Raw genomic sequence first — 23,831 nt, 5'->3', positions numbered from 1 at the left:
AAGCTGTTATGAATAAAGTTGCTATGAACATCCTTGTACAATTCTTTCTGTGGACCTATGCATTGACTTCTCTTGGTTATCTATCTAGGGGTAGAATTGCTCAGTCATAAAGAAGGTTAATGTTTAACTTCATTAGAAACTGCTAAGCAGTTTTACCAAGTGGCTTTACCATTTTAAGTCCTACCAACAATTTATATTGCACATCCTTGCTGATATTCAACATAGTCAGTTTTTAGTTTTTAATTTTAGCCTTTCTGGTGGGTGCTTAGTGGTATCATCATGCTTTTAATCTCATTACCCCGATGACTAATGATACTGAGCACTTTTTCATGTACTTATTAGCCACTTGGACAGCTTTTTTTATAAAATGCCCCCTCAAGTCTTTTGCCCACTTTTAATTAGGTTGTTTGTCTTTTTATTACTGAGTTGTAGGAGCTCCAGATATAATTCCCTTGCTAGATGTATGTATTGCAAAAGGTTTTTTCCCAGTCTGTGGCTTGCTTTTTCAGTTTTTTAATGGTGCCTTCTAATTTTGATGAAGTCTAATTTATCATTTTTCTTTTCTAGTTAGTGTCTTTTGTACTCTGGCTTGGAAATTTTTGCCTACCCTAATATCAGGAAAATATTCTTTTATGTTTTCTTCTAGTTGCTTCATGGTTTTGCTTCCACACTTAAATCTATAATCTACCTTGAGTTAATTTTTGTGTACCTGTAAGGTAGGGCTCAAGGTACATTTATAGTAAGTCTTGATATCTGGCAGTGTCAGTCCTCCAAAAATTTTCAAGATCCTTTGCTTTTCCATATAAATTTTCAAATTTTCCATTTCTACCATAAAAGTCTTCTGGCGTTTTCATTTGGATTGCATTCATTTTATAGATTAATTTGAGTAGAATTGACATCTTAACAATATTGAGTCCTCAAATCCATGAACATAGTTTATCTTCCCATTTATTTAGGCCTTTGTTCATTTCACTTAGCAATCTTTTGTAGTTTCAATTGTCTTTCAAATCTTCTGTTAAACATATTCCTAGGTATTTGACATTTTTTGATGCTATCATAATTAATTAGCATTTAAGGTTTTTTTTTAAATTCTGATTTTTTGTTAGAAAAGAAATAATTTTTTTTTCTTTTCATTTTGAGAAATTGAGAATAAACAAGTTCTCACAAACTCTGTAACAGGCTGATTGTTCCATAGCCATGGTAACAAATAAAAGTAAAATCCACCATCAATTCATCAATGATAAATTGCTTCAGTGAACATGCTTTTGCAAATCAACAAATTGGTGTGAGCACCTTACTTCTGAAAATCAGGCAATCAGGAGCAAACTCACTTCTATAAACATGCCTCTGAGTGACAACAAATCAACGGCAGTTTCATCTGAGTAACCAGGCTTCTACAGATGATGTCAACCCACTTATGCATCTAAAATCTGTTGCCTAATTTCTCAGGTGATTTTTTTTCTTTGATTTTTTTATGGTAATTTGGAAATTTTTAAGCATTTGAACATTTTTTAATTACCATTTTGTTTTTACTTCTAGTTTATTTCTATTGTGGTCAGAATAGAAATACAGAATATAATCTGTATGATTTTAATTCTTTGCAATTTATACTGTCTATGTTGGCAAATGTTCCATGTGCACTTGAAAAGAATGTATAATCTGCAGTTGTTAGTGTAGTGTTCTATGTATGTTGGCTAGGTCAAATTGCTTCTGTTGTTAAAATTTATGTCTTTTTTTTTTTTATCCTGCTTATTCTATTAATTGGAAAGGAAGAGCTGAGTTAAAACTTTTAATTGAAGATTAATATCCTAGACATTAGTGAGCTGAGATGGACTGATATCGACCATTTTGAGTCAGACAATCATATGGTGTTCCATGCTGGGAATGACAAATTGAAGAGGAACAGCATAGCCTTCATCATCAAAAAGAACATTTCAAGGTTTATGCTAAAATACAAGGATGTCAGTGATAGGTTAATTTCTATACACCTACATGGAAGACCAGTTAATACAAATATTACTCAAATTTACACACTAACCACTAATGCCAAAGATGAAAAAATTGAAGATTTTTACCAACTTCTGCAGTCTGAAATTGATCAAACATGAAACTAAGATGCATTGATAATTACTGGTGATTGGAATTCAAAAACTTGGAAACAAAGAAGGATCAGTAGTTGGAAAATATGGCCTCAGTGATAAAAACAATGCCAGAGACTGCATGATAGAATTTTGCAACACTAACAGCTTATTCATTGGAAATATCTTTCTTCGACAATGTAAATGGCAACAATACACATAGACCTCACTGGGTGGAATACACAGGAATCAAATCTCAAATCGGTAATATCTGTGGAAAAAGACAATGAAGAAGCTTAATATCACCATTTAGAACAAGGCCAGAGGCCAACTGCCGAAGAGACTATCAATTGCTCACGTGCAAGTTCAAGCTGAAGCTGAAGAGGCATAAAACAAGTCCATGAGGGCCAAAGAACGACCTTGAGCAAATCTCACCTGAATTTAGAGGCCATCTCAAGAACAGATTTGATGCATTGAATACCAATGACTGAAAATTGGATGAGTTGTGGGATGACATCAAGGACATCATACATGAGAAAAGTAAAAGGTCATTTGAATCAGATGCATGAGACCAAATGGGCGGCTCCTGTTCAGAGGCAGAATGAGAAGGCAGGAAGGGACAGGAACTGGCTGAATGGACATAGGGAACCCTGGGGTGGAAAGGGGAAGTGTGCTGTCACATTGTGGGGATTGTAATTAATGTCACAAAACAATATGTGTATAAATTTTTTGTGAGAAATTAACTTGAGCTAAAAACTTTCACCTAAAGCACAATTTAAAAAAAAAAAAAAAGGAAAGAACAAAAAGGATGTCTGAAGAGACTCTGAAACTTGCTCTTGAAGTAGAGTAGCTACAGTGAAAAAGGCTGAGCAAGAGATTTTATAGGGTGGCTCGAGAAGACAAAGTAAAGTATGTATATAAAGTATAATGAAATGTGCAAAGACCTGGAGTTAGAAAACCAAAAGGGAAGAACATGCTCCACGTTTCTGAGCTGAAAGAATTGAAGAAAATATTCAAGCCTCGAGTTGCAATATTGAAGGATTCTAGCGGCAAAAAAATAAACGACACAGGAAGTATCAAAGAAGATGAAAGGAACACACAGAGTTACCGTACCAAAAAGAATTGGTCGACATTCAACTATTTCAGGAGGAACCATATGATCAAGAACTGATGGTACTGACAGAAGAAGTCCAAGCTGCACTGAAAGCATTGGCAAAAACAAGGCTCCAGGAATTGACTGAAATACCAATTGAGATGTTTCAACAAATGGATGTAATGCTGGAAGTGCTCACTCGTCTATGCCAAGAAATTTGTAAGACAGCTACCTGGCCAATCAACTATTCCCAAGGAAGATGATCCAATGTAAGTGGAAATTATCTAAATATCATTAATATCACATGCAAATAAAATTATGCTGAAGATAATTCAAACAACAGTATATCAACAGAGAACTGCCAGCAATTCAAGCCAGATTCAGAAGAGCATGTAGAACAAGGGATATCATGGTTGATATCAGGTGGCTCTTGGCTGAAAGCAGAGAATACCAGAAAGATGTTTACTTGTGTTTTATTGACTATGCAAAGGCACTCAACTGTGTGGATCATAACAAATTATGATAACATTGTAAAGAATGGGAATTCCAGAACATTTAATTTTGCTCATGAGAAACCTGTACATAGATAAAAAGGGAGTCATTCGAACAGAACAAGGGGATACTACATGGTTTAAAATAAGGAAGGGTATTCATTAGGGATGCAGTCTCACCATCCTTGCCTCTAAGGAGCATTCTGGCGAGACTGCGTCTTACATACTTTGGACATGTTGTCAGGAGGGATCAGTTCCTGGAGAAGGACATCATGCTTGGCAGAGTACAGGGTCAGTGGGAAAGAGGAAGACCCTCAACAAGGTGGATTGACACAGTGGCTGCAACAATGAGCTCAAGCATAACAATGATTGTAAGTATGGCTCAGGACGGGGCAGTGTTTCGTTCTGTTGCGCATAGGGTCGTTATGAGTCGGAACCAACTCGACAGCACCCAACAACAACAAATTCATTAGGGTTGTACCCTTTCACCACACTTATTCAATCTGTATGCTGAGTAAATAATCTGGGAATCTGTACTATATGAAGAAGAAAGTGGCATCAGGATTGGAGAAAGACTCATTAACAACCTGCGATATGCAGATGACACAACCTTGCTTGCTGAAAGTGAAGAGGACTTGAAGCATTTACTGATGAAGATCAAAGACTACAGTCTTCAGTATGGATTACACCTCAACATAAAGAAAACAAAAATCTTCACAACTAGACGAATAAGCTGCATCATGATAAACGGAGAAAATATTGAAGTTGTCAAGGATTTCATTTTACTTGGTTCCACAATCAGAAATCAAATGAAGTATTGCATTGGGGAAATCTGCTGCAAAAGACTTCTTTAAAATGTTCAGAAACGAAGATGTCACCTTGAGAACTAAGGTGCACCTGACCCAAGTCATAGTATTTTTGATCACCTCTTATGCATATGAAAGCTGGACAATGAATAACAAAGACTGAAGAAGAATTGATGCATTTGAATTTTGGAGTTGGTGAAGAATGTTGAATATACCATGGATTTCCAGAAGAACAAACAAATCTGTCTTGGAAGAAGTACATCCAGAATGCTCCTTAGAAGCAAGAATGGCGATACTTAGTTTGACTTACTTTGGACATGTTATCAGGAGGGACCAGTCTCTGGAGAAGGGGGACCCTCGAGGAGCTGGACTGACACAGTGGCTGCAACAAAGGGTTCAAACATAGCAATGATTGTGAAGATGGCACAGGACAGTGCAGTATTTTCATTCTCTTACACATACATAGGGTTGCTCTGGGTTGGAACCAACTAGATGGCACCTAACAACAACAACAACAACAACCATGATTCAGTTCTATGATTTCTATTTGCTTTCTTGTAGGGTTTCCACTTCTCTACTGAAATTCTCGATCTTTTCACCCATTTTTTTCTATTTTTCCTCCAAATTCTGTAATATATGTATACTAGTTATTTAAAAGTTATTATCTGTTAATTCCAGAATCTGGGTCATTCATGGTAATGCTTCCATTGGATTCATTTTTCTTTCAATTATGGATCACATTTTCTGTTTTTTCATGACTCAGAGTTTTAGTTATTTTATATCAGACATTGTGATTGTGGTTGATCTGATTGATTTAATCAGAAATTGAGCTGAGGCAGGATTGGGAGTTTGGTTAGCTACAATTGACTTTTGGTTTCAAATGTCTTGAAGGTGAATCAGATCCCTTCCTCCTGATGGCTTTTGTCATCCAAGCCCTGTGAAGACATGAGAAGTCTCTATTTTATAGCCTTTCCCCCGGCTTCTTGGTGCTGCTGCTTACTCAGCACAATTCCTGTGTGGGAGAGTTGGCAGACAGGGAGCACTAGCTCTGTGTTTGAAACTTTTCCAGATTTCAGTCTTCAAGGGTAGACCACATTTGGCTTGAGTGGGTTCTCCTTGTCTCTAAAATATTCTTTGCCTGTGGCAGGCTCACTCTTCTACCTATTTGTGATCTTGGCAACTTCTCCCAAAGATGGAACTGTCCTCATCTGTACTTATTTAGGAAGCATTTGTCCCTCTGTGGAATTTAGTTCGATAAAACTTCTTTGTGTCCACAGCTTTTTGATGTTTTTAAGAAAATATACAATTTTTTTTTTAGTTCATCCAGTATTTTCTTCTTGTTATAGCAGGAGTTAAAACTAGCTTCTATGTCCTAATCAGAATCCCGTGAAAGCTTTTATAAACAGAACTATGTTTTGAAAAAATATTTCAAAGTTGGAAAAACACAAAATAATAATTGCATATGTTTATGATACCATGCTAGAGCATTTTCTAATTTGGTGAATCACACTGATTGACTTTCGAATATTAAACCAAACTTGCATACCAGGAATAAACCTTGGTTGTGTTTATGCTTTTATATATCACTGAATTTGAATTGCTAATATTTTAAATGATTTCTAAAATGCGTGTTAATAAGAGATTTTAATATTTAATTTTTTTGTTTTCTCATAAGGTCCCTGGAAATTTGAAATCAAGGTTATGTAGACCTCATTTAAAAAGTTTGGAAGTGTTCCCTACGTTTTTATTCTCTAGAATAATTCCTGCAAGATTGGCATTAATTCATCCTTAAATCTGCGCCCAGAATTCTCTTCCACACTTAGCTCTTCAAATTCTACAAGCAGTCAACTGAAAAAAAAACCATTTAACCCAAGTCAGTGCCTGGAACATTATGGTGTCTCGAGCATCTGAGTGTTCTTTGAAATTTGAAATTAGGTGATCAGATTTTCATTTTATAAACTTGGTCTTTCCTACAGTCAAAAAGTTCAGGTTCTTTCTTTTTTTCATGCTGTCTATGATGCTGTTCAAAGCTTTCTGTCCCTTGCCCTCCTTTACCTTCCTGTAAATCTTCTCCCTTCTCATTTCAATGAAATATGTACAGAGGAGTCTCAGTCTACTCAAGTCCTTGTAGGACCCTCATAGACTCAGCTAACACTAATACCAGTGGCGCTCAAGCCAATTTCCTTTCAGTAAGTGGATTATACTCCATTCTTGGCTCCTCCATTCCTGCTCCATTCTCTGAACCATGACCTGTTCCATAGGTCCCTGTTACTTGGTTCTGAGATCTGGTTGGTAAGTTTAGTATGTAAGGAGCTTTTCTTTTAGAATAAGCCTTCCAAAATCCACTTCAGACTCTTTAGAGTCCTAGTAGGTTCCAGGATCAAATGTTTTCCTGGGTTTGGATTATCCCAAGCCATGTTTGAGTAAAGCTCTCCTTTATCTATCAAACTGGAGATAAACACATTCATAATTTTAATCTTAACATTTATCAACCTGCTCCTCAGTATTAGGCTCTGAGCTGATCGCTGAGGGCAGAAGGTGGGTCAGAAAATGTTCCTACCCTCATGTAGCCCATACTGTGGTGAAACAGACAGAATAGCACGGTGTTAAAAATCTAGAGTCAGATTCGAAGACCAGCTTCACCACTGACTATTTGTGTGACCTTCAACAAGTAACTTAGCCCCTCTGTGTCTTGGTTCCCTCATCTGTAAATAGAATAACAATAGAATCAACTCTATAGCATTTTGTAAGATTCTGTATGACAATGGTTGCAAAATGCTTAGCACAGTGACTGACACAACCAATAAATGGAAATGGGAGTCTTAGTTTGGGTTCCCCTGAAAGCAAAGCCTGAGACAAAGAGTTAGGTGCAGGTAATTTGCTAGGGACGTGATCCCAGGAAGCAGGAGTAAGGGAGCATGAGTAAGGGAGCATGAGATAGGACATGGAGGAAAATCCAGTATAAGAACATATTATTAAGATTTCTACTGTTGTCAGCAGGGTCTTGATGCCACTAAGACCTATTGTGAAATGAACAGAAGCTTCCTATAATCGTATACTTGAAAGATAGGAAGCTGGAGCATTTATCCATCGGCTTCTATGCCCCAATGGCTACAGATTGCTCCTGAGGGTGTTACTCACTTCTGGGCTACACTGTGCATGGGCCATACAGGCTTTCACAGCATCAGAGAAAACCCTGGGAGAGTAAGTGGAGAGTTGTCCCAACACATGCTTAAGGTGGAACTTGTCAACATGTGGTAAGCCTGTGCTCTCATTGAACAGTCTACTACAACTGCAGCTGAAACCAGAGGTATTCTAAGGGAATGTGATGTGGAGCTCCTGAGGCACCTGCTACAGTCCACCCCTTGCTTCACTCAGATCTGCTCATATACCACATTGTGTTTACACTGCCACGGAGATCCAATCTCTACAAAAGACCAAATACAGGAGATTTAGAGGGACGATCCCAGTACCAACTGCTGCAATAGGCCCCAAGGTCAAGTGTACCAGGTAAAGTGATCCAGACCCTCATCCCAGATGAATCTGAGCTCCTAGTCGACTTGACTTGCCATGCTGAATTTTCGGTAACTTGGAAGCACCCGGTGTACCATCATTATACAGCAGCAGTACAGTGGCTGTGACAATGGGCTTAAACATAGTAACAGTTGTAAGGCTGGCTCAGGACCAGGCAGTGTTTTGTTCTGTTGTACATAGGGTCACTATGAGTTGGAACCAACTCGACGGCACCCAACAACAGCAACGACAGCCTTAGTTCTTCATGATCATCAGTGTAGTAACTTGCAGTTAACACACTTGGCTGCTAACCAAAAGGTTGGAGGTTCGAGTCCACCCAGAGATGCCTCAGAAGAAAGTCCTGGTGGTCTACTTCCGAAAAATCAGCCCCTGAAAACCCTATGGAGCACAGTTCTACTCTGACACATGTGAAGTTGCCATGAGTCAGAATCGACTCAACAGCATGTGGTTTTCCTGGTTAACTCCTTTCTTTGCCTGCTAGTTCACTGTTATTAGGAGCCCAGAGTAACCAGGCAGTAGTTGTAGTTTCAGGTTCAGTGGAATCCTTACCGTGTGGACTGCTAGAAACATCTCTCCAGCCCTGGAAATCAGGACCTATAATTCCTTAGCCTCGCATGCATGCAAAAGCTGGATGGTGGATAAGGGAGACCGAAGAAGAGTTGATGCCTTTGAATTGTGGTGTTGGCGAAGAATACTTAATATACCGTGGACTGCCAAAAGAATGAACAAACCTGTCCTGGAAGAAGTACAACAAGAATGCTGCCTAGAACCAAGGATGCAGAGACTACATCTCACATACCTTGGACATGCTCTTGGGAGGAATCAGTTCCTAGAGAAGGACATCATGTTTGGTAAAGTACAGGGTCAGCAAAAAAGAGGAAGACCCTCAATGAGATGGATAGACACAGTGGCTGCAACAGTGGGCTCAAGCATAACAACAATTGTGAGGGTGGTGCAGGACCCAGCAGTGTTTTGTTCTGATGTACATAGTGTCGCTATGAGTTGGAACCAACTCGATGGCACCTAACAACAACAACAGTTCTGCTGAGCCTACAGTTTTGGGGAACAGGAAGTACATATTTTGCAAGTGAGTCATTAGAAGTATTGCTGACAAGAGTTTATATTCTTCTACCCCTTGATTCTTAGGCTGGTACTGGGACACATCATCACACCTCAGCCACTGTAGAACATATACCACCATATCCCGGAGTACAACACCCCAACCCTGCAGGGTGTCATGCCCAATTGGTGCCTTAGCTTATCTCTTCATAGACCATTCTATTATTTTACTGGGCTGATGCTCCCAGTTGATGCAGCATGTGGTAGAACCAGTGGATCCTGTGGCTCACTGTCTCATTCTTAAATGTAAAATGGATCTCTTTTGCTGAGGTGATGTTACATGAGATCCTATGTTAGTAAATTAGCCACTCTGTAAGTCCTTAGAGAGTGGTGCTGGCAAAGGCACAGTGGGGAGGGAAGGCTAACCCATATCCTGAGTAGACGCCAATTCTGGTACAGATGAATAACTGCCCCCTCTGGAGTAAAAGTGGTCTGACATAATCAATTTGTTACCAAATAGTTTTTGATACCACACTGAGCAGCTGTACCATACTGAGGGCTCACATTAGTCTCTAAAGCTGACTGTTGGACATTCAGCATCAGTATTACTTATATTAGCCTTGGTGAATGGGAGCTTCCATCTCTGTCACCATAGCTATTCTGCCCATTGCCCATTATGCAAGCGCCGCATATGAGGAGAGATGCTGATTGACATCCATTAGATGAGTTACCAGTCTAGCTTTGCTCATATTGCTTCGAAGGAGAAATGGCCAGATGCACGATTATATACTGATTCTGCTGCAGTCACTCTTTGGTGAGCATTCACACAAGACGCAAATATCTTCACATCTTTTGTTCATTCAGTGAGGTCTATCCACATACCTCTCCCCAGATCTCCTTGTCACAAACTTTCCAGTCACGTCCCTTCCAGGTCTCTGACCATCTAGCCAAACCATTAGCCATAGCCCATTAATTGGTATACAATCACATATCTGGCCATTTCTCCTTCCAAGGAAAATGAACAACCAGGTGCATAGCTTGAAGTTCTGATATTTCCATAGGATCTTGAATGACAAGCATGATTTCACCAGATGAAGAAGCAGTGATAGTATGCAGTGATGGGGATGGAGTGATGGGGATGTAGTGATGGGAATGCAGTAATGGGAATGCAGTGATGGGGATGTACTGATGGGAATACAGTGATGGGATGCAGTGATGGAACAAAGCAATGGGGATGCAGTTATGGGGAGAAGTGAGGCATTAGCATGATTCAAGGGCACAGCCTTAAAAATCATGTTAAATACTTTGGGTTTAACATGAATGCGAGGTGAGGTGGGTTTGAAGAAACAGATTATGAGAAGGAGGCTCTAAGGCCACCCTCCCTGGGCCCATGTGGGGTGAGAAGGATATTGCCATTGACCTGGCTCCATCCGTGAAGGAGTCTTCTTTGTTTTGTCCACCTTCAGGCTGCATTGCCATTGTGAGTCACCTGCTATTGCTGTGATGCCTTTAAGGAGCAAGCTTTGATCTTCCCTGCTGATAGGCATAGGTTTTAAGCCAAGCCTGGACTGAGGTCATTACTCTCACCGTGGTTTATCTCTCAGGGTTTCAGCAGAGAAATTTGGGAGAACAGGGAGAGAACTTCAAAGGTCTAAGACTCTCAGGAGCCATCCAGGCTACTGGTCTGTGCTACTGATGGTGACATCAAGGTCCAAGGAGGTGATGTCAAGTGGTTAATAAACTTCCTAGAAGATTAAGTAATTTTTCATAGCCCAAGAACTGTCTTAGTCATCTAGTGCTGCTGTAACAGAAATACCACAAGTGGATGGCTTTAATAGAGAGAAATTTATTTCCTCACAGTAAAGTAGGTAAAAGTCCAAATTTAAGGCACCAGCTCTAGGGGAAAGCTTTCTCTCTCTGTCGGCTCTGGAGGAAGGACCTTGTCCTGAACCTTCCCCTGGTTGAGGAGCTTCTTTGCACAGTGACCCCGGGTCCAAAGGACATACCGTGTTCCCAGCACTGCTTTCTTCGTGGTATGAGGTCCCCCTGTCTCTCTGCTTGCCTTTCTCTTTTACATCCCAAGAGATTGCCTCAAGACACAGTCCAATCTTGAAGATTGAGACCTGCCTCACTAACGCAACTGCCGCCCATCCTCCCTCGTTAACATCATAGAGGTAGGATTTACAACATACAGGAATATTACACAATACCAGGAATCATGGCCCAGCCAAACTGATACACACATTTTGAGGCGGGGGGACATAATTCAATCCATGACATAGCCCATCCTCCTCGATCTTCTTACTGCTGCTTATTTTCTACTCCCTCTTCCCCAAATGGCAAAACATGCAGTGTGGTGGCAAGAAACCTGGGCTCAAGTCCTAGTTGTAGTGCTTCTTAGTCTTGTGATTTTGGACAATTCATCCTACCTTGCAGTCTCAGTTTCCTCATCTGTATAATAGGGGGAACTCCATTAAATTAGGTGATGAAGGCAAAGCATTTAACTTAAGGTCTGTACCTAAAAGGTACTTACCATAAATGATAGCTAGTATCACTGTTATCTGACATATCAGTGTTTCCCAGAGTGTAGGTCCTGTACATCAGGGTGTGCCTGAGATAATTAGAGGTGGTACCTAGAAAGAACACCAAGTAGTAGATATAGAATTAGGAATCTTCTCTCCCTAGTTCTCTACTGATACCGATTTTATAGATAAGATGGATTCAGTTTGGTGGTAGTCTTTCATACATATCTAACACTTGTTAATCTCCTTTTTTTTTTTTTTTTTGGTTTTTTGAATAAGTTTTTATTCTTCAAATGACCATTTCATACTTAGTAATTAGGACTTTTTTTTTTTATTAACTTTTATTAAGCTTCAAGTGAACGTTTACAAATCCAATCAGTCTGTCACATATAAGTTTACATACATCTTACTTCATACTCCCACCTGCTCTTCCCCTATTGAGTCAGCCCTTTCAGTTTCTCCTTTCATGACAATTTTGCCAGCTTCCCTTTCTCTCTATCTTCCCATCCCCCCTCCAGACAGGAGATGCCAACACACTCTCAAGTGTCCACCTGATATAGTTAGCTCACTCTTCATCAGCATCTCTCTCCCACCCGCTGACCAGTCCCTTTCATGTCTGATGAGTTGTCTTCGGGGATGGTTCCTGTCCTGTGCCGACAGAAGGTCTGGGGAGCATGGCCGCCGGGATTCCTCTAGTCACAGTCAGACTGTTAAGTATGGTCTTTTTATGAGAATTTGGGGTCTGCATCCCACTGATCTCCTGTTCCCTCAGGAGTTCTCTGTTGTGCTCCCAGTCAGGGCAGTCATCAATTGTGGCCGGGCACCAACTAGTTCTTCTGGTCTCAGGGTGATGTAGGTCTCTGGTTCATGTGGCCCTTTCTGTCTCTTGGGCTCCTAGTTGTCGTGTGACCTTGGTGTTCTTCATTTTCCTTTACTCCAGGTGGGTTGAGACCAATTGATGCATCTTAGATGGCCGCTTGTTAACCTTTAAGACCCCAGACTCCACATTTCAAAGTGGGATGCAGAATGTTTTCATAATAGAATTATTTTGCCAATTGACATAGAAGTCCCCTCAAACCATTTTCCCCAGACCCCCGCCCCTGCTCCGCTGACCTTTGAAGCATTCATTTTATTCTGGAAACTTCTTTGCTTTTGGTCCAGTCCAATTGAGCTGACCTTCCATGTATTGAGTGTTGTCTTTCCCTTCACCCAAAGCAGTTCTTATCTACTGATTAATCAATAAAAAACCCTCTCCCTCCCTCCCTCCCTCCCTCCTTCGTAACCACAAAAGTATGTGTTCTTCTCAGTTTTTACTATTTCTCAAGATCTTATAATAGTGGTCTTATACAATATTTGTCCTTTTGCCTCTGACTAATTTCGCTCAGCATAATGCCTTCCAGGTTCCTCCATGTTATGAAATGTTTCACAGATTCGTCACTGTTCTTTATTGATGCGTAGTATTCCACTGTGTGAATATGCCACAATTTATTTACCCATTCATCCGTTGATGGACACCTTGGTTGCTTCCAACTTTTTGCTATTGTAAACAGAGCTGCAATAAACATGGGTGTGCATATATCTGTTTGTGTGAAGGCTCTTGTATCTCTAGGGTATATTCCGAGGAGTGGGATTTCTGGGTTGTATGGTAGTTCTATTTCTAACTGTTTAAGATAACGCCAGATGGATTTCCAAAGTGGTTGTACCATTTTACATTCCCACCAGCAGTGAATGAGAGTTCCAATCTCTCCGCAGCCTCTCCAACATTTATTATTTTGTGTGTTTTGGATTAATGCCAGCCTTGCTGGTGTGAGATGGAATCTCATCGTAGTTTTAATTTGCATTTCTCTAATGGCTAATGATCGAGAGCATTTTCTCATGTATCTGTTGGCTGCCTGAATATCTTCTTTAGTGAAATGTGTGTTCATATCCTTTGCCCACTTCTTGATTGGGTTGTTTGTCTTTTTGTGGTTGAGTTTTGACAGAATCATGTAGATTTTAGAGATCAGGCACTGGTCTGAGATGTCATAGCTGAAAATTCTTTCCCAGTCTGTAGGTGGTCTTTTTACTCTTTTGGTGAAGTCTTTAGATGAGCATAGATGTTTGATTTTTAGGAGCTCCCAGTTATCGGGTTGATCTTCATCATTTTTGGTAATGTTTTGTATTCTGTTTATGCCTTGTATTAGGGCTCCTAGGGTTGTCCCTATTTTTTCTTCCATGATCTTTATCGTTTTAGTCTTTATGTTTAGGTCTTTGATCCACTTGGAGTTAGTTTTTGTGCATGGTGTGAGGTATGGGTCCTGTTTCATTCTTTTGCAAATGGATATCCAGGTATGCCAGCACTATTTGTTAAAAAGACTATCTTTTCCCCAATTAACTGACACTGGTCCTTTGTCAAATATCAGCTGCTGATACTTGGATGGATTTATATCTGGGTTCTCAATTCTGTTCCATTGGTCTATGTGCCTGTTGTTGTACCAGTACCAGGCTGTTTTGACTACTGTAGCTGTATAATAGGTTCTGAAATCAGGTAGAGTGAGGCCTCCCACTTTCTTCTTCTTTTTCAGTAATGCTTTGCTTATCTGGGGCTTCTTTCCCTTCCATATGACATTGGTGATTTGTTTCTCTATCTCCTTAAAATATGACATTGGAATTTGGATCAGAAGCGCGTTATATGTATAGATGGCTTTTGGTAGAATAGACATTTTTACTATGCTAAGTCTTCCTATCCATGAGCAAGGTATGTTTTTCCACTTAAGTATGTCCTTTTGAATTTCTTGTAGTAGAGCTTTGTAGTTTTCTTTGTATAGGTCTTTTACATCCTTGGTAAGATTTATTCCTAAGTATTTTATCTTCTTGGGGGCTACTGTGAATGGTATTGATTTGGTTATTTCCTCTTCGGTGTTCTTTTTGTTGATGTAGAGGAATCCAAGTGATTTTTGTATGTTTATTTTATAACCTGAGACTCTGCCAAACTCTTCTATTAGTTTCAGTAGTTTTCTGGAGGATTCCTTAGGGTTTTCTGTGTATAAGATCATGTCATCTGCAAATAGTGATAGCTTTACTTCCTCCTTGCCAATCCGGATACCCTTTATTTCTTTGTCTAGCCTAATTGCCCTGGCTAGGACTTCAAGTACGATGTTGAATAAGAGCGGTGATAAAGGGCATCTTTGTCTGGTTCCCGTTCTCAAGGGAAATGCTTTCAGGTTCTCTCCATTTAGAGTGATATTGGCTGTTGGCTTTGCATAGATGCCCTTATTATGATGTTGAGGAATTTTCCTTCAATTCCTATTTTGGTAAGAGTTTTTATCATAAATGGGTGTTGAACTTTGTCAAATGCCTTTTCTGCATCAATTGACAAGATCATGTGGTTTTTATCTTTTGTTTTATTTATGTGATGGATTACATTAATGGTTTTTCTGATATTAAACCAGCCTTGCATACCTGGTATAAATCCCACTTGATCAGGGTGAATTATTTTTTTGATGTGTTGTTGGATTCTATTGGCTAGAATTTTGTTGAGGATTTTTGCATCTATGTTCATGAGGGATATAGGTCTGTAATTTTCTTTTTTTGTAATGTCTTTACCTGGTTTTGGTATCAGGGAGATGGTGGCTTCATAGAATGAGTTGGGTAGTATTCCCTCCTTTTCTATGCTTTGAAATACCTTTAGTAGTAGTGGTGTTAACTCTTCTCTGAAAGTTTGGTAGAGCTCTGCAGTGAAGCCGTCCAGGCCAGGGCTTTTTTTTGTTGGAAGTTTTTTGATTACCGTTTCAATCTCTTTTTTTGTTATGGGTCTATTTAGTTGTTCTACTTCTGAATGCGTTAGTTTAGGTAGGTAGTGTTTTTCCAAGAATTCATCCATTTCTTCTAGGTTTTCAAATTTGTTAGAGTACAATTTTTTGTAGTAATCTGAAATGATTCTTTTAATTTCATTTGGTTCTGTTGTGATGTGGTCCTTCTCGTTTCTTATTCGGGTGATTTGTTTTCTTTCCTCTATTTCTTTAGTCAGTCTGGCCAATGGTTTATCAATTTTGTTAATTTTTTCAAAGAACCAGCTTTTGGCTTTGTTAATTCTTTCAATTGTTTTTCTGCTCTCTAATTCATTTAGTTCAGCTCTAATTTTTATTATTTGTTTTCTTCTGGTGCCTGATGGGTTCTTTTGTTGCTCACTTTCTATTTGTTCAAGTTGTCGGGACAGTTCTCTGCTTTTGGCTCTTTCTTCTTTTTGTATGTGTGCATTTATTGATATAAATTGGCCTCTGAGCACTGCTTTTGCTGTGTCCCAGAGGTTTTGATAGGAAGTATTTTCATTCTCGTTGCATTCTATGAATTTCCTTATTCCCTCCTTGATGTCTTCTATAACCCAGTCTTTTTTCAGGAGGGTATTGTTCATTTTCCAAGTATTTGATTTCTTTTCCCTAGTTTTTCTGTTATTGATTTCTAGTTTTATTGCCTTGTGGTCTGAGAAGATGCTTTGTAATATTTCGATGTTTTGGACTCTGCAAAGGTTTGTTTTATGACCTAATATGTGGTCTATTCTAGAGAATGTTCCATGTGCGCTAGAAAAAAAAGTATACTTTGCAGCAGTTGGGTGGAGAGTTCTGTATAAGTCAATGAGGTCAAGTTGGTTGATTGTTGTAAGTAGGTCTTCCGTGTCTCTATGGAGCTTCTTACTGGATGTCCTGTCCTTCTCCGATAGTGGTGTGTTGAAGTCTCCTACTATAATTGTGGAGGTGTCTATCTCACTTTTCAATTCTGTTAAAATTTCATTTACGTATCTTGCAGCCCTGTCATTGGGTGCATAAATATTTAATATGGTTATGTCTTCCTGATCAATTGTCCCTTTTATCATTATATAGTGTCCTTCTTTATCCTTTGTGGTGGATTTAAGTCTAAAGTCTATTTTGTCAGAAATTAATATTGCTACTCCTCTTCTTTTTTGCTTATTGTTTGCTTGATATATTTTTTTCCATCCTTTGAGTTTTAGTTTGTTTGTGTCTCTAAGTCTAAGGTGTGTCTCTTGTAGGCAGCATATAGATGGATCGTGTTTCTTTATCCAGTCCGTGACTCTTTGTCTCTTTATTGGTGCATTTAGTCCATTTACATTCAGCGTAATTATAGATAAATAAGTTTTTAGTGTTGTCATTTTGATGCCTTTTCATGTGTGTTGTTGGCAATTTCATTTTTCCACATACTTTTTTGTGCTGAGACATTTTCCTTAGTTAATTGTGAGATCCTCATTTTCATAGTGTTTGACTTTATGTTAGTTGAGTCGTTACGTTTTTCTTGAGTTATGGAGTTGTTATACCTTTTTGTGGTTAGCTTATTATTTACCCCTATTTTTCTAAGTAAAAACCTAACTTGTATCGTTCTATATCGCCTTGTATCACTCTCCATCTGGCAGTTCAATGCTTCCTGTATTTAGTCCCTCTTTTTGATTATTATGATGTTTTACCTATTGACTTCCATGATTCCCTGTTATGTGTATTGTTATTTTTTTTTTAATTAATCTTAATTTGTTTGTTTTTGTGATTTTCCTATTTGAGTTGATATCAGGACATTCTGTTTTGTGACCTTGTATTGTGCTGGTATCTGATATTATTGGTTTTCTGACCAAACAATATCCTTTAGTATTTCTTGTAGCTTTGGTTTGGTTTTTGCAAATTCTCTAAACTTGTGTTTATCTGTAAATATCTTAATTTCGCCTTCATATTTCAGAGAGAGTTTTGTTGGATACATGATCCTTGGCTGGCAGTTTTTCTCCTTCAGTGCTCTGTATATGTCGTCCCATTCCTTTCTTGCCTGCATGGTTTCTGCTGAGTAGTCTGAACTTATTGATTCTCCCTTGAAGGAAACCTTTCTTTTCTCCCTGGCTGCTTTTAAAATTTTCTGTTTATCTTTGGTTTTGGCAAGTTTGATGATAATATGTCTTGGTGTTTTTCTTTTTGGATCAATCTGAAATGGGGTTCGATGAGCATCTTGGATAGATATCCTTTCGTCTTTCATGATGTCGGGGAAGTTTTCTGTCAGGAGTTCTTCAACTATTTTCTGTGTGTTTTCTGTCCCCCGTCCCTGTTCTGGGACTCCAATCACCTGCAAGTTATCCTTCTTGATAGAGTCCCACATGATTCTTAGGGTTTCTTCATTTTTTTAAATTCTTTTATCTGATTTTTTTTCAGCTATGTTGGTGTTGATTCCCTGGTCCTCCAGATGTCCCAGTCTGCATTCTAATTGCTCAAGTCTGCTCCTCTGACTTCCTATTGCATTGTCTAATTCTGTAATTTTATTGTTAATCTTTTGGATTTCTACATGCTGTCTCTCTATGGATTCTTGCAACTTATTAATTTTTCCACTATGTTCTTGAATAATCTTTTTGAGTTCTTCAACAGTTTTATCAGTGTGTTCCTTGGCTTTTTCTGCAGTTTGCCTTATTTCGTTTGTGATGTCTTGAAGCATTCTGTAAATTAGTTTTTTATATTCTGTATCTGATAATTCCAGGATTGTATCTTCATTTGGGAAAGATTTTGATTCTTTTGTTTGGGGGGTTGGAGAAGCTGTCGTGGTCTGCTTCTTTATGTGGTTTGATATGGACTGCTGTCTCCGCGCCACCACTGGGAAACTAGTTTTTCCAGAAAATCCGCTAAAAAAAAATGCAGTCAGATCCCTATCAGAATTCTCCCTCTAGCTCAGGCTATTCGGATGTTAATGAAGCCGCCTGGGGAGGGTGGGGGAGGGATCAGAGAGATAGGAGAGTAGCACCTCAGAATATAGCCAGAGTTGGTTGTCTTGCTTAGAATGACTATTATATCTGAGATTTCCGCAGGGCGTGTCACCTATGTGTGCTGTCTGTGTGGAGATTGCCCCCGGGGGGTCTGGCCCACTGGAGTCACGGTCAGATCTTCAGCTGCCAGCCTGGGGCGGTGCACTCCCGACTCCAAAATCAGTAGCTGCCTCCCGGGGACTTCCCATCCCGCCTACCGCGTCGCCGCGCCGCCTCCGCGAACCGGCTGGGCTCCCCCCTGGGGTCACCTCAGGCGAGCAGAGCAGCTCCCCGAGCCTACGCTGCGACCGCGCGTCCCGGCTGGGACACCACTCTCCCCACTCCAAGACTCGTCACTGTCTCCCGGGGCCTTCTCCCACCGGCTGCGTTGCCACGCTGCCCGCGCGAACCGGCTGGGCCCCCCCCGGGGTCAGTTCAGGGGGGTGGAGCTGCTCCCCGCGCTCGCGCCCTGCCAAAATCCCGGCGGGACGGCTCCCCGGCTGGGACACTGCTCTCCCTGCTCCAAGACCAGTCACTGCCTCCCAGGGACTTCTCCCACTGGCTGCGGTGCCACGCCGTCCGAGCGAACCGGCTGGGCCCCCTCCCGGAATTAGTTCTGTGGCCAGGGCTAGGCCCCTTGTTTGTGCCGTCTGTCCCCCTGGGCTTTGCCCCAAATCGGGCGCCGAAGGTCACCTGACTGGTACACTGGCTCCAGGCTCTGAAAACAATCGCTGCCTCTCCATATTTGTTCGTTCTCCGTCTCTAAATCTGTGTTTGTTGTTCAGGGTTCGTAGATTGTTATGTATGTGATCGATTCACTTGTTTTTCCGAGTCTTTGTTGCAAGAGGGATCCGCGGTAGCGTCCACCTAGTCTGCCATCTTGGCCCTGCCTCCCTAATCTCCCTTTTTAACAAAGGGAAAATACTCATTGACTCAGATTCAATATTCTATAATAATTCAAATTATTAATAAATTCAGTAATTTAAACAGGCCTTTTAAGTGGAGTTTTTTTTTAAGAAACAATCTTTTTCAAATAAATGCATAATTTTTTCAGATTTTCTCCCCATCCCACCCACCCACCCTCCTGTCTAAGATGGTGTCTGGCTGCATGAGTTGGAGGAAGTGTGAGTAGAAGAGCAGAGGGAGCCTGGAACGACTTGCAAAGGGCTTGGCATTATCATGGTCTCCATGGCAATGTCCATCTGCACTGGGTTCCTGGGAGAATGCTGAGCTCCAGAATGGTGGACTCATGGTCTGTTCTCTTATCTACATCAAAGTCCATTGATCCTCTGCTGCTGACTCTGTCCCACCTTGGCCTGGACCAGCACTGTGCTGCACCTCAGTTTCAGTTATGGTTCCACTTTGTTCTCAAACCAAGGAAGCACCTCTGAAACACTTAACCCTCTTGTCTCCCTCTGACACCTGCATCTAGCTCCCTAGCCAGACTCAATCACCTCCAAGTTCCCTTCAAGGCCACATGGTGATGTCTGAGCCCTTAAACCAGGATCCAAGGGAAATAGGGAGGACTATCTGAGATTTCTTTTTGTCCAACCACTTGCTCTATGCTGTCACTGCCCCCAAGTTGGGTCAGAGATGAGACACCCTTGTGGCAGCCTTTTCCTGGAAAACCACAGCTGCTTTCCACACCGCCTCCCCCCCCCCCCCCCCCCGTCTAGCACACTTCTCTACTTTGGGACTTAGGTCTAAAAGGGGAGCCACATTTTAGTGTCCTCTATTATCCCCCACATTCCCTCTCTGTGTTCTCTTTTCTTTCCAAAGACCCACAGTGCAGGAAGGGTAGGTTTTCCACATCATCTTTGTCCTCTACACATACCCTTCGCCTTCTCAAAGTATTGTTCCCCACAATGATTTCCAAGAATGGATATGGGGGAGGCAGAGCATGATTTTGTGAGTACAGAAATACAAAACGTACTGGTTTACTCTTTTCAAAACACTACCCCCATTGTACCAGATGTATCATGTTTCCTTTGACAATAGACACTTTATTTAATTTCAATTTAAAGAAAAAATCAAGTAAATGATATTCGTACTTGATATATATGATAGTCAAATAAATGTTAGTCAAGTTAGTCAAGTTGGTAGTGGGAATAAGACAAATTGTGAAGATGAATGGCCAATGACTGAGCTTTGGGAACAGAGTATACATGCAAGGAGCTGTAATGGATACATGCATAGAAAAGTCCTTGTTTGCGTCTGGCATCTTAAAAGTTTGTAAGCCATGATCTAAGATACTCCACTGGTCCCAACCCACCTGGAGCAGGGGAGAATGAGGAAAACCAAAGATGCAAGGGGGAAGATTAGTTCAAAGAACTAACGGACCACAACTACCACAGCCTCCACCAGACTGAGTCCAGCTACCACCACTGACTACTCTGATAGGGATCACAATAAAGGGTACAGGACAGAGCTGGAGAAAAATGTAAAACAAAATTCTAATTCACACAAAAAAAGAGCAGACTTACTGGTCTGACAGAGACTGGAAAAATGCTGAGAATATGGTCCCTGGACACTCTTTAAACTCAGTACTGAAGTCACTCCTGAAATTCACCCTTCGGCCAAAGATATAACAAAATGAGACTAAATAGGCACACCAGCCCAGGGGCAAGGACAAGAAGGCAGAAAGAGACAAGAAAGCTGCTAATGGGGAACCCAAGGTCAAGAAGGGAAGAGGGTTAACACATTGTGGGTTTGGCAACCAATGTCACAAAACAGCATATGTATGAGAAACGAACTTGCTCTGTAAACCTTCATCCAAAGAACAATATATTTAAAAAGAGAGAGAGAAAAAAGACCTCGGTGCATTCTCAAGGAGAAAGACAGTTATGTACACAACTAATCAGAGAACAAGAGACATTGGAAAAGCAAAGCACTAGAAGAATTCAGGAGAATTCAGGAAGGGTTTTTTTTTTTTTCTTGAAAGAGGTTGCAGTTGAACTGGGCTTTACAGGATAAGAAGCTAGAGATGAAAAACATCAAAAATCAGGGGAGGAAGTCAACAGGATAATACATGTGAAGGCATCTTGAAAACTGTTAAATGAATGTCGGAGTAGGGAATGAATATTATTTCAGATCAGAGGAAGGGACAGGGTTCTAGGGCAAGGAGAGTCTTTTTGGTGGCAACTAGGGAAGGCCAGGCGGGAAAGGTGGTCCAAGGAGCCCAGAGGTTGCCAACAGGACTGTAGTCAAAATGGACACGGAGGACTCTTGTTGAAAGGGACAGCTAGAGACATGATTTTGAGCTGGTAAAGTTTGTGTCTTCAGAGCCACTCACTTGTCCTGCCAACACTCTACTCTTCTAGGAAATGTCTCTGCTTCCTTTACCGTGCTCTGGGTTCTCTTGGCATCACAGGCAGGTCTGGAAACCTCATTCACACTTGGGTCTGTGGGACTTGTAATTCTAAAATGGGTGCCCAATTGTCATCATAAGATGGGGAGCCTAAGGCCGAAAGAAGAGAAAGAATTTGTTCAAGGACACACAGCAAGTCTTAGGGAGAACCAAGACAGGACCCAGGTCTCTGAACTCCAAGACATGGTGTGTTAGATTTATGCTTCCCAAACCTACTATTGCTGTTGTTAAATTCTAGGGGCCTGCCCCCAAATCTCTAGGATATGGGACAGAAAGCTACATTTTTTTTTCATAATTTTTATTGTGCTTTAAGTGAAAATTTACAAATCGAGTCAGTCTCTCACACAAAAACTTAGATACACCCTGCTACATACTCCCAATTACTCTCTCCTTAATGAGACAATCTGCTCTGTCCCTCCACTCTCTCCTTTCATGTCCATTTCACCAGCTTCTAACCCCTTCCACCCCCCCATCTCCCCTCCAGGTAGGAGATGGCAACATAGTCTCAACTGTCCACCTGATCCAAGAAGCTCACTCCTTACCTGCATCCCTCTCCAACCCATTGTCCAGCCCAATCCATGTCTGAAGAGTTGGCTTTGGGAATTTTTCCTGTCTTGGGCCAACAGAAGGTCTTTTTACAAGAATTTAGGGTCTGCATCCCACTGCTCTCCTGCTCCCTCAGGGGTTCTCTGTTGTGTTCCCTTCCAGGGCAGTCATCGGTTGTAGCCACGCACCATCTAGTTCTGGTCTCAGGATGATGTAGTCTCTGGTTCATGTGGCCCTTTCTGTCTCTTGGGCTCATAATTACCTCGTGTCCTTGGTGTTCTTCATTCTCCTTTGATCCAGGTGGGTTGAGACAAGTTAATGCATCTTAGATGGCTGCTTGCTAGTGTTTAAGACCCCAGACGCCACTCTTCAAAGTGGGATGCAGAATGTTTTCTGAATAGATTGACTTAGATGTCCTCTGAAACCATGGTCCCCAGACCCCTACCCCTGCTACGCTGGCCTTCGAAGCATTCAGTTTATTCAGGAAACTTCTTTGCTTTTGGTTTAGTCCAATAGTGCTGACCTCCCCTGTATTGTGTGCTGTCTTTCCCTTCACCTAAAGTAGTTCTGATCTCCCAACTAATTAGTGAATACCCCTTTCCCACCCTCTTACCCTCCCCCCTCTCGTAACCACAAAAGAATGTTTTCTTCTCAGTTTAAACTATTTCTCAAGTTCTTATAATAGTGGTCTTATACAATATTTGTCCTTTTGCAACTGACTAATTTCACTCAGCATAATGCCTTCCAGGTTCCTCCATGTTATGAAATGTTTCACAGATGCCTCACTGTTCTTTATCGATGTGTAGGATTCCATTGTGTTAATATACCATAATTTATTTATCCATTCATCTGTTGATGGGCACCTTGGTTTCTTCCAACTTTTTGCTGTTGTAAACAGTGCTGCAATAAACATGGGTGTGCATATATCTGTTTGTTTAAAAAGAAAGCTACATTTTTAACAAGTGCCCTGATAAGTCTGACTCTGCCAGTCTAGTCCTAAGCTTTTGGGAAGGTCTATCTTAGACCCTTTGCCCTAAGTGGGGCATGGGACCTACTGGGCTAAGGGTGGTGGTGGTGCTGATGGTCTTGGATCCTGATCTGGATTTCCCATGATCCATCAGCTGTGTCTCAGAACATGGCCCTATCATGGAAACAGCACTGTAGTGAGAGCCTAGAGAGCTAAGTACGGGTCCCAGAAGAACCACTTCTAGTAACTTTATTTCCCTCAGCCTGTTGTCTCATATTTCCACTGGAGATCATAGGTCTAGATCACAATAGCAGAGAGTTGGCCTGTGATATAATTCAATCCTGTAGAAATGTTTCGTTGGGTATACATGGCAATTTTTTTAAAAATTAAGGCCACTTCTGGCTTGGCCTACCTACATTGTCACAAGCCAAAAGTGGACTAGAGTTGAGAAGTCACAACTCCCTTTATATAGAGTACATGCTGTTTGGTTTCCTATAGTCCCCACCAGTCGCTGTTGAATTTCTTCTGGCCAACTTCAGTGCATGTTTGCTATCTTTCTAGCCCCTGTAGGTATTTGGGTTTGAGATCCGGGATTAGCATATCACAAA

The sequence above is a fragment of the Elephas maximus genome, chromosome 21 (assembly GCF_024166365.1).
Source record: "Elephas maximus indicus isolate mEleMax1 chromosome 21, mEleMax1 primary haplotype, whole genome shotgun sequence".
NCBI classification, from domain to species: Eukaryota; Metazoa; Chordata; class Mammalia; order Proboscidea; family Elephantidae; genus Elephas; species Elephas maximus.
The sequence above is the reverse complement of the archived record's forward strand: the minus strand, read 5'-3'. Positions refer to the sequence as shown.